Below are 10,607 nucleotides of genomic sequence, written 5' to 3' on the forward strand. Positions count from 1 at the left end.
TTGAAAACCATAAACAAACCCCTTGTTTCAACATACTTTTAAAAAAAATAAGTCGAATAATGAACTAGGAGAACAGAATTTATTTTATATACGCAAAGTTACAAAAGATGCATTACATTTATTCCATAAGATTAACAAACAAACATGAGATTCCGATTCACAATATTAAAACAATACACCTTCAACCTTATTCCATGTTTTTCAAGTGATAGTAAACATTTATTAGACCACAATGAATTCAAGACAATTGGTTGAGCTGTCAGTTTCTCAAAGTTTTTTTTAGAAAATAACTGTGAATATTTTTTTTTTTTTTTTGTCGTTATTATTCATTCTACATTTGTTCTAACGATATTGATCTGTTAAATACATGTATATATGTTGCATCAAGCATCACTACAACATGTACAAGGACAAACTCAGCTATAAGTCTTTTTTAGCAATTTCGCATTCGAGGAATGACGATGAAATTGTGGTGACGGCAATTATAATATATCCGTCGGCATCTGTGCAATTGAAATTCCGTTACGTTAAACCAACAAAAATGGTTATATATTAAGAATAAAAAATTGAAGGACCACAGATTATACAATGTAAATGACATTTTGTAAGTATATCTACTACATAAAATTGTGCTTATTTAGAAGGCAATACTATTGTAAATGATAATTTCCCTTTGAACTATATGCAATAAATTGAATGTTGTTGCTTTCAGTCTGATCAATTGTTTATTCTAAAGAGTTTCCTGAACTCCTGTCGAATTTCCGGTATTCTCCATGCATATAAAAAAGGGTTGGATATTGAATTGATCAAATTTGGAATAAATAGCAAAAGTTTAATCTGCAATGTTAATGGTGCATTCGAGAACACCTCTATCCAAAACGACGCTACAAAAGGCCCTGTTAATATTATAGTTTGGAAAGCAATTATGATAGTAGTTAAAAATGCTCGGATCTCCCAGGACCTTTTCAGCTGTCTACTTGCGTCAAATGAACGGCCGTTGTCAGTGGATGTAGTTAAGGGATTTCTATTACTATAGTGTTTCAAATCAATCATTTCCTTGCTGTTCTCCTTATATGAGAAATTAGTTTTCTTTGAGCTGGAACTTTCCGATTTTCTCTGCACTGTTTTCCGTACTTGAATAATGTTTTTTTTACCCTGATTTGCTGCCATTTTATGATCATCAGTTGAGCTGTAAGAGTGTTTCTTATTGTTCGTTATCATGCTATTCTTACAGTGTGAGCTACTCAAGACATTGCAACTCTCACTGGAAATCTTTATAAATGGATTTCGAATCTCTGATCTATCTCCATTGACTTCGGTGTTTGTAGTAACATATTGAATGTCTATATCAGTTGTTGCAATAATGTTCTCCTTGTCTTCATCTTGTTCTTTGATTTCAGAAGCATTACTATTTGATATGTGAGAACATTGATTTGTTTTCGACGACATGATAATATCCTCTCTTACTCTTTGCTTCGGTGCAATTGTTCCTTTGAAATATATTTTCCATAAACGAAAACTTGTGATTATTGACATTATCAATAGAACAATGATAATCACAGTTATGTGTAAAAAGGTAACAGTTACAAATATATAAAAGCTATCTCCAAATACGACAGGACCTGTACAGACCTGCATATACTCAGCTTTTGGAGTTAGTATCGATCCAAATAATGCAAATATGAACGAGAGGAAGATAGCTACCCCGATGTGTATAAATTTGTTCCTATTAAATCTGTCATTCTTTCCGAAGTTAAATGAGCTCACCACAAAGTACCTCTGTAAACACAGAAGGAATATCAAACAATAGTTTAATTGAATACCAAATGAAAAAAGAAAGATCTGTACTAGGCAGGATCCAATGAATTTGTGTTGTATTATAGAACTTAACGAAAAGAGTGCTGATGATATCCCAAGAATACTGTCGCTAAAAAAAAGACCTAAAATCATAAGATGATGGTACGTTTTTTTCAGAGCCTTAGAACAAACTATGATATAACTGATGTCCACTAAAACTGTTAGTCCAGCTAATGCAGTAAATAAAACTGTAACTGCATGGTTGACCTTTGGAGCCAGTTGTATGTTCACTGTTGTCTGAAAAGATACGAATAATATAAGTTAGTTTATTACATAAACTGCTCATTTGTAATTGATCCCGCACAAAGCAGGTGCGCACGACTAAATAAAGGCAACAGTAGTATACCGCTGTTCGAAATTTATAAATCAATAGAGAAAAAACAAATCCGGGTTACAAACTAAAACTGAGGGAAACGCATCAAATATAAGAAAACTACGACACAACAGAAACACGACAATAAAATGTAACACACACAGAAACGAATTATAATATAACAATGGCCATTTCCCTTACTTGGTACAGGGCATTTTAAAATAAAATAAAAAAGGTGGGTTGAACCTGTTTTTTTGGCATGCGAAATCTTCCGCTTTAATGGCAATGTTTATTATAACATTAAAATGACAATATTACATGACAGAGAAACAAATGAATAATAGCTGATAAAAGGTACAAGGTTAAAAATTTAATACGCCAGACGTGCGTTACGTCCAAACAAGATTAATCAGTGACGCTAAGTTTGGGAGCCAAAACAAGTACAAAGTTGGAAAGCACTGAGGACCAAAGTCCCATAAAATGTAAGAAATACGCCTGGGATAAGACCATTATTATTATTAAGAATTTAGAATAATTCATACTTTTGTGAACAGTAAATTTTATAAAATGACTATATAATTATAGATATACATGATTCAACTAAAATCTAGATTCACTTCCGTTTTCCTACTGAATGTCGGTGGTTCTCTCCGGGCACTCCGGCTTCCTCAACCAATTAAAAAATGACTATCACGAATAAGCCAATAGTGCTTAAACGTGGCATTAAACACCAATCAACCAACTAATCAATCAAAACGTTTAATTGATTTCATATTTACGTTACCTTTCTTGTTACATCGATCATCTTTAATTGAAACAATGGTAGATTTTAATGACGTCATGCAATGTCAGCATTATTTATTGCATCATTTGGGATTTAGATAAGAGATATCACATGTTATCTCATAAGTAAAGATTTGAAGAAAGTTGTGTACTTTTGATGTGACGTCATCAGGTATGGTCGCCTTTTGTAATGACGTCACAATAAGAAAGTTCAGAAGAAAACAAGAAAATTTAACGTCACAGTTAAATTTCAACCAATCATTTGACGAGAACAGATTTTTCACTGGTGAGGAGAAATATTTTTCTCACACCGGTCAGGAAATGTAAAAATAGCACAAAAATTAGAAAAAAGAGATATCACATGCTATCTCATAAGTATACGATATACGTCTATTTTACGGAAAATTAATTTGTTTGTATACATTTTAGAAATGTAGGAATATTCACCGAACCGATCCTGTTTATACATGAAGAACACAATTATACCCACTATTTTCAGCCTGGTATTTTTCGTTTTACTTATATTAAACAGATGGGAAATAATTTCCAGGTCTATACATTATGCCAGAGTTCACATTTCCTTTATAGGGCTTGCTCAAGAAATCTATTACGTCAGGAATAGTTAATTGTCAAAAGTATTTCATTTTTTAATAATCACGGATATGTTTCAGTTTACGATCCTGTTCTCCTGTACCAAGTCAGGAATATGACAGTTGTTGTCCATTCGTTTGATGTGTTTTGTCATTTGATTTTGCAATGTGATTATGGACTTTCCGATTGAAGTTTCCTCGGAGTTCAGTATTTTTGTGATTTTACTTTTTTCCATGATTTTCAATCGGGATTAAAAGGTGCTAATTATTATGTGTTGAGATGTGTTGATCTTTTTTCTTTTTGTTTGCTTTCTTTATGGTACATGTTTCGTCTGTAACTCTTCGATTTATGGATTTTATTGCGCTCTTTATATATCTTTAAAAGAGAGACGAAAGATACCAGAGGGAAAATAAACTGACAACGCGGTGGCTAAAAAATAAAAAAAAAACAAACTTACAAACAATAGTACACATGACACAACATATAAACTAAAGAATAAGCAACACGAACCCAACCAAACACTTGATCTAAGGTGCTCGGGAAGGGTAAGCAGATCCTGCTCCACATGTGGAACTCGTCGTGTTGATCAAAGCCCCAAACAACATCGATTATGTGTGTAAATCTCATTACATTAACTGCTTGATAAACGAATTAGGTATTGACAAATCATTTGGAAACTCAACATATACCCTAACGACACTAACCAAAGAGGAAATCCTGGATAATCATAGGTCTGTTCGGTAGGTCACATTCATGAAAGGGAAAGGGATTGTAGTTATGACGTATCAGATATCATCTGTAAAACGGTTATTCCATAATTCCATCAACCAACCCGTGATGGCGTCCGTAATTTTACGAAGGGATGATTTCAACTTCACCATTTGTAACTCTTGGTTTAATAGCTTCCTTGTTAGCAGCAACCCTCTATCAAGAAAATCATTATAGAAAATACAAGTACGGGAATATCGTATCAATTGGTAGATATATATCATGTATGGAGGTGCCGGAATGTTGCTATTTAGAAATGGAAAGTTCGCAATGGGAAAGCTGAACTCATCTCTTTTGTCGTAAAGTTTTGTTTTCAACCGACCCTCATTGTCAATTTCTAGATGTAAGTCAAGATATAAGGCCGACTTAACTGTAAATTGTTCTGTAGTGTTTCCTTTTATATTGATATGTGTATACATTCTATAAACAAGGACCTCTAAAAACAACACAACAATCAGTTTAAAAAATTATTTCAGTCGGCTCTAAATAGAAACAAGAATAATTTATCAAAATGAGAAGATATAGTATAATTGTCAATGAGGCAACTCTTCACTGTAGACGTGACGTAGAGGTTAACAGCTAAAAGTGGGTACAAGTCAAATCGACGCCTTGTCAATTTTGCACATTACCGAAAAATTCAAATCAGCACCTGGTCAATTTGGCACATTACCGAAAAAGTCAAATCAGCACCTGGCCAATTTGGAACTTATAGAAAAAGTCAAATCAGCACCTGGTCAAATCGGCATCCAGTCAAATCGGCACCTTATTTAAGTCATTTTGGTATATGATTAATCAATCTGGCATCAATTATTATTTTTACCTTTTTTCTTTCGTTTTATTTGAGGTATTGGGAAAAAAGTTTTTCTTTTTTTTTGTATATAATGTGTATCATTCTATAAAACATACAATTTCAGAGGTTAATTAAAAAGATACATTTCGTACATCGTTAAAAATTAGCACATGTAATTACAATGTGAGCAGTTAGAATACAAAATACAAAAAAAAAAGTTTCTCAATGAATTATTAATAATGTTTTGATTGGTTGTCATTTTAAAAAAAATTAATAGAGAACTGGGCGCAGGACATTTTAGCGAAAAATTTGAACTACTAGGGGACATTTGAGTGCCAACATTAGAGTCAATTTTTGCGCCGGATTAATCCGTTCTACTGTATTTTCGATAGCCCATTTTAGAGAAAACTTACCTGGTTGAAAAATACTCACTAAGCTTTTTGCAGAAGTTCAATGTAATTCAAAGGGAACATAAAATGGTCCAGAGTAAATAATGGTCCAGAGTCATTCCATGACCATTATAATGAGCAATGTTATAGTTGTCACCCAGCTATTTACGTTTTTCTTGATACTATTATCAAATTGCAAACATAAACTTGTACAAAAATACGAAGTATAGACGAATTTGCATCACAATTTAGACAAGATGAAGAGAAAGAACAGTTCCTAATGCAAATCAACAGTATTGTGCAGGGGTATATCTAGAGGCAATTACAGTTCTCTAGGATCTAAATTCCAGGCTAGAACGAACTTTTAACATTTATATAAATCTTTTAACATTATGTGCTGTATTTTAATGAACATCATATGTTTTATATTGTGCTGTCTTGAGTCTGTTTAAGTTTTTTTTAATTTATTTTACTAAGTATACTATTATTGGTTAAAAATATTAACTTTAACTCGGAAATAGATAAATTTTATATAATAAAAGAACTATGTGTTTACCGTGTGAAAACCAATCTTGAAGTGAAAATTGCAGGTACGTAATTTAACAGGTAAATGCAAGTGAGTATGTGTCAACTGATTTTTAAATCATAAAATGTATAACTGAACTTTGGTAAACAATTTCGAAAAAGTGAAAAAGTTCTTTCTCAGTAATTAATTATTTAAAAAAAAAATTAAAAACAATGTTAGTAAAAGTTCTAAATAAAGGTCATGAGGAAAAACTTCTTTCATTTACACAACGAACAGGTGTTCTAACTTTATTATTAAAAAAAAATGATCCATTATCTTTAGACAATTATCGTTCAATATCATTATTAAATGTAGATTTGAAAATACTATCTCATGTTTAAGCACAGAGACAAAAACAACTTCTTCTTAATGAAATGAAAGATGAAACCGGATATGTAAAAAAATCGTTTGATTGGATTTGATTTACGGTAAATCCAAGATATAATGGACTATGCAGAATCAAACGGAATAGATGGAGCTATAATATTAGTTGATTTTACAACAGCTTTTGATTCTTTGGAATGGGAATTTATGTTAAGTGTTCTAAAACATTTTGGTTTTAATGAATCATTCATATCATGGGTGGAAACATTATATAAGGGAATACAGACGTGTGTAATAAATAATGGATTGGTATCCGAAATGTTTGAAAAATCTATGTACTTTATCGGCTTTACTATTTGTTTTATCGGTCGAAATTATGGCCGAGCAATTGAGCAAACCTCAGACATTTAAGGTTTTCGTATTATTATAGATAATAAAACACATAGCATCAACATATCACAATTAGCTGATGATACAACACTGTTTTGTAGTTCAAAATCAGATATATCTACAGCTATGAATATAATTGAAACATTTGGTTCCTTCTCAGGGTTGAAGCTAAACCGTAATAAAACAGAAGGAATCTGGATTGGGGCGCTTAAAAACAGCGTAGATAAGATTGAGGGCATACGCTGGACAGACAAACCCGTCAAAGCTTTAGGCATTTATTTTGGTCATGATGAACTTCAATGTGAAAAGTTATATTTGGAACCTAAAATAGATAACACGAAATCATTAACTAAAACATGGGAAAAAAGAAAATTAACAATGGTTGGAAAAATATTGATTATAAAATCTTTAATATTACACAAATTTACATTTTTGGCTACTTCGTGCAAAGTTCCAGATATTTACTTGAAAGAAATTGTAAGCTGCTGTTTCAAGTATATTTGGGAAGGAAAAAATGACAAAGTAAAAAGAAACACACTTATTGGCGAATACCAAAAAAGGGGGTTAAGAATGATTGATTTTGACAGTTATTTTACAGCACTGAAAGCATCATGGGTCTCAAAATTAACAACAACCAATCTGCCGAATTGGAAGATTATTCCTACCAAATATTTTACCAATCTTGGTAAAAACTTTCTTGTCTTTAAATGAATTTAGATAATATTAAATCAATAGATAGACTTGGAAAATACCCGATTTTTATTTATAAGTAATTTATAGTTGGGTTAAAACAGGAGGAGGTTTAGCAACATGTTCTAATCACTTTTCTAATATTAGAAAACAGATTATTTGGGGAAATAAATCTATTAAATATCGCAACAAATGCTTTTTTTCCCGAACTGGGTTAAAAGTGGATTGGTGTATATTAACGATCGTGAAGGAAATGTATCCGAAAGTTTTATTTTAAAAAATTTAATTAATACAACAAACTGGATTGCAGAGTTTAAGGTGTTAAAATTCTGCATCCCAAAAGAATGGATGCAAGTTTTAAAAAAGAAAACTCCGTTAAGAGTATAATCAATATATGTAAGGTTAAATTAAGATGGCAAAATAAACAAATTGAAACAAAAGATATCAACAATAAAATACTCTATAAAACTTTAATAGATTAAAAATATGCAAAGCCAATCGGTATCAACATTTGGACAAGATATTTAAAATTAGAATACGTACCACATATGTCATTTGTGTACGATTTTTTATTTAAAATTTTAATAGAAAATAAGTTAAAAATTTTCAGATGGAAACTGCTTCAGTATATTATTCGTACAAAGAAGCTATTTTTAAAGTTGAAAATATCTGAGAAAGGTAAATGCAATTTTTGTTAAACAAAAATGAATTTTCAGGTTAACAGAACAGTATATCAAAATATATTTTTCATTAAGTTAAAAAAGATTAATATAATTGATATAAAAAAATATAATGTTTATATTTTATTATATTCTTTGTATTTTCATGGATACTCAGAAAGTATTTCACAGGGATACTTTATTGAAGCTTGGACAATGAAGTAAAGTTGTAACAAGCAATTTGAAGAATAAAGAATATTTATTTGTTGTAAAAAAAAAAACAAAAACAAAAACAATATTTCGCTAAAATGGGCTTTGACAATTTTAATTTTCGCTAAAATAGGTTAAAAATCAGGCGCTATTACGTCTGATTTTTTCTCTCAAATGTCCTCCGCCGAGAGAACTATAACCCGTTTGTTATTTTAACCATTTTCAGGTTGTTTTTGTTTTTATATTTTATAATTGAGGAAATTTATTAAAACAAAGACATTACAGCTACTATTTAGGCCACGCACAACTGAGAGTAAAACAAATTCAATGTTTAAATTTTAAACAAAAAGCATGTGCAATTGTCATAAGAGTCCCATTGTATTATATATGTTCCGATAGGAACAGATATTATGGAATTGTTCATAGCAATATTTCCAATGGAAGTTATGTTATGCGTGACAAATAAAAGTTGACATCTCGAGTGAAAATATGATGAAAAAAATATTGAAAAAACGGAGTCTTCATTACTTTACTTGCAAATGTAATCATTGTAATCATGGGTGCCGAAATAACTCCCGTAGGAGCCGAATTAACCAGGTACTGATTTGACTAGATGCAGAATTGACTATACTCGGTGCCGATCCAACCAGGTGCCGCAGTGAATTAGTCACCCTACGGCTTATGAATGTTATGCTCTACTAAACATACCAATATGAAAATGAGTATTTGTACAACGATATAAAAAGGGTTAACAATGAGAGACATTTCGGACAAACTAAATAGATTTTAATACAGTTTTAATGATATAAAAATGTGAAGAAATGCATTCTTTTCGCGAAATAAGGATACAGTGTACTCGTGAAGAGCACTGGGAAATATCGATCATAATAATAAGTTATAACTAAAAACTAGTACTGCAAGATTATATATACGATAAATTAGTCAAAATATTTACGTGATTGTATTGTAAAAAAATATAGTGATATATTCTGGAAATATGATTCTGTCTACAGGATTTGATAATAACAAAGTAAACTTTTAGAATAGGGAAAAGGAACAAAATTGAACCAAATATATCTACGTGTAAAGAATGTTATGGCCAAATTGGGTACATGAACGATATCTTGCTGTCAGGTAAATTGTTTGATAAGTTGATATCGATTAAAATATGCTAAACGATTATGAAGTTTAGGCAAATCATAATACAGGTATTCAAAATTGTGCAGTCCGGTATATCCGCGCAACGAAGACTTTTGGTTTCATCTTAAGAATTTGTGTAATGTGTGCTCGAAATCAGGGGAATCCCTGCTTTAGCGGTTTTTCAAATGTCCAGTGATAGCTTACATGCCATCTGAAAATGGATAATTTTGAATAAAGGAAAGATTTTATACTACGAAATATAGTTCAGTATAAACCAAAAATGATGGCAAGGATGCAAATCAACATTTAAGTCATTTTAATCAAATTTGACTTAAAACTAAACCAATTTTTAGTCTTTTTTATGGAAAATTGCTAAATATTGTTAATCAATGGGCTTGCAATTATAAATTTATGCTTGGACTTATGATTTTTTTTCTGTACCTTTGAAAGACTAAAACAATTACAAGAACGATACTATTTGTGTACATTACTGATATCTCGAAATCAGGTAATGCGCGATATCTCCGGCCGCACGAGTACTGGGGACTCCACTGTTGTTTCAATTGTTTTATTGTTTTAAAGTAAGGCCATGTATAAAGTGAATGTTTATATATTTTTATAAATATACTGTATTTCAAAGAAATTACTCAAATGTATTTCTAGTCATATTGTATTGATTATGAGAGTGATCGTGTGTAATTTTCTTAGTATGACTCCTGAAACTTTATCATAAACGGTCGCTCATTATCTTTTGATAAATGTACGATGTGTGCAAGGGGAATACAAACAATGTATATTCATAAACTGTTCTAAAACCTTTTTACTGTTTCTACTTACATTCATTGTTTTCCTACATGTAAAAGGTCTCACTTATGATTTGGCCTGAAATTAAAAAAAAAAAGAAAAACACTAATATATAGAGTTATCTCATGGATTTCATTCTTATACATTTTCATAATTCTTTAAATTTCCAACTTATCATTTTGGCACAGAAGTTTTATTCTTTAAGGTAAGTATGTATTAATATAACTATGTATGTATAAGAATATACCATTCACTATGTTCTAGTATTGTTTAAAACATCTCTCCAATGGTGTTTTGTGTTTTGTAGGGTTGATGTGAAGTTGTATGATTAATT

At 31.0% G+C, this 10,607-nt stretch overlaps 1 long non-coding RNA gene across 1 annotated transcript; it reads right to left on the bottom strand.

Annotated features, from left to right (window-relative positions):
* Positions 1 to 97: 97 nt before the first annotated feature.
* LOC143049099 (uncharacterized) lies at positions 98 to 10,353 on the bottom strand. Its single transcript, XR_012970062.1, has 3 exons — positions 10,307 to 10,353; positions 4,249 to 4,468; positions 98 to 2,094 (listed from the first exon to the last, which is right to left on the bottom strand). It is a non-coding gene; the product is annotated as an uncharacterized LOC143049099 (long non-coding RNA).
* Positions 10,354 to 10,607: the final 254 nt, after the last annotated feature.

The sequence above is a fragment of the Mytilus galloprovincialis genome, chromosome 10 (assembly GCF_965363235.1).
Source record: "Mytilus galloprovincialis chromosome 10, xbMytGall1.hap1.1, whole genome shotgun sequence".
NCBI classification, from domain to species: Eukaryota; Metazoa; Mollusca; class Bivalvia; order Mytilida; family Mytilidae; genus Mytilus; species Mytilus galloprovincialis.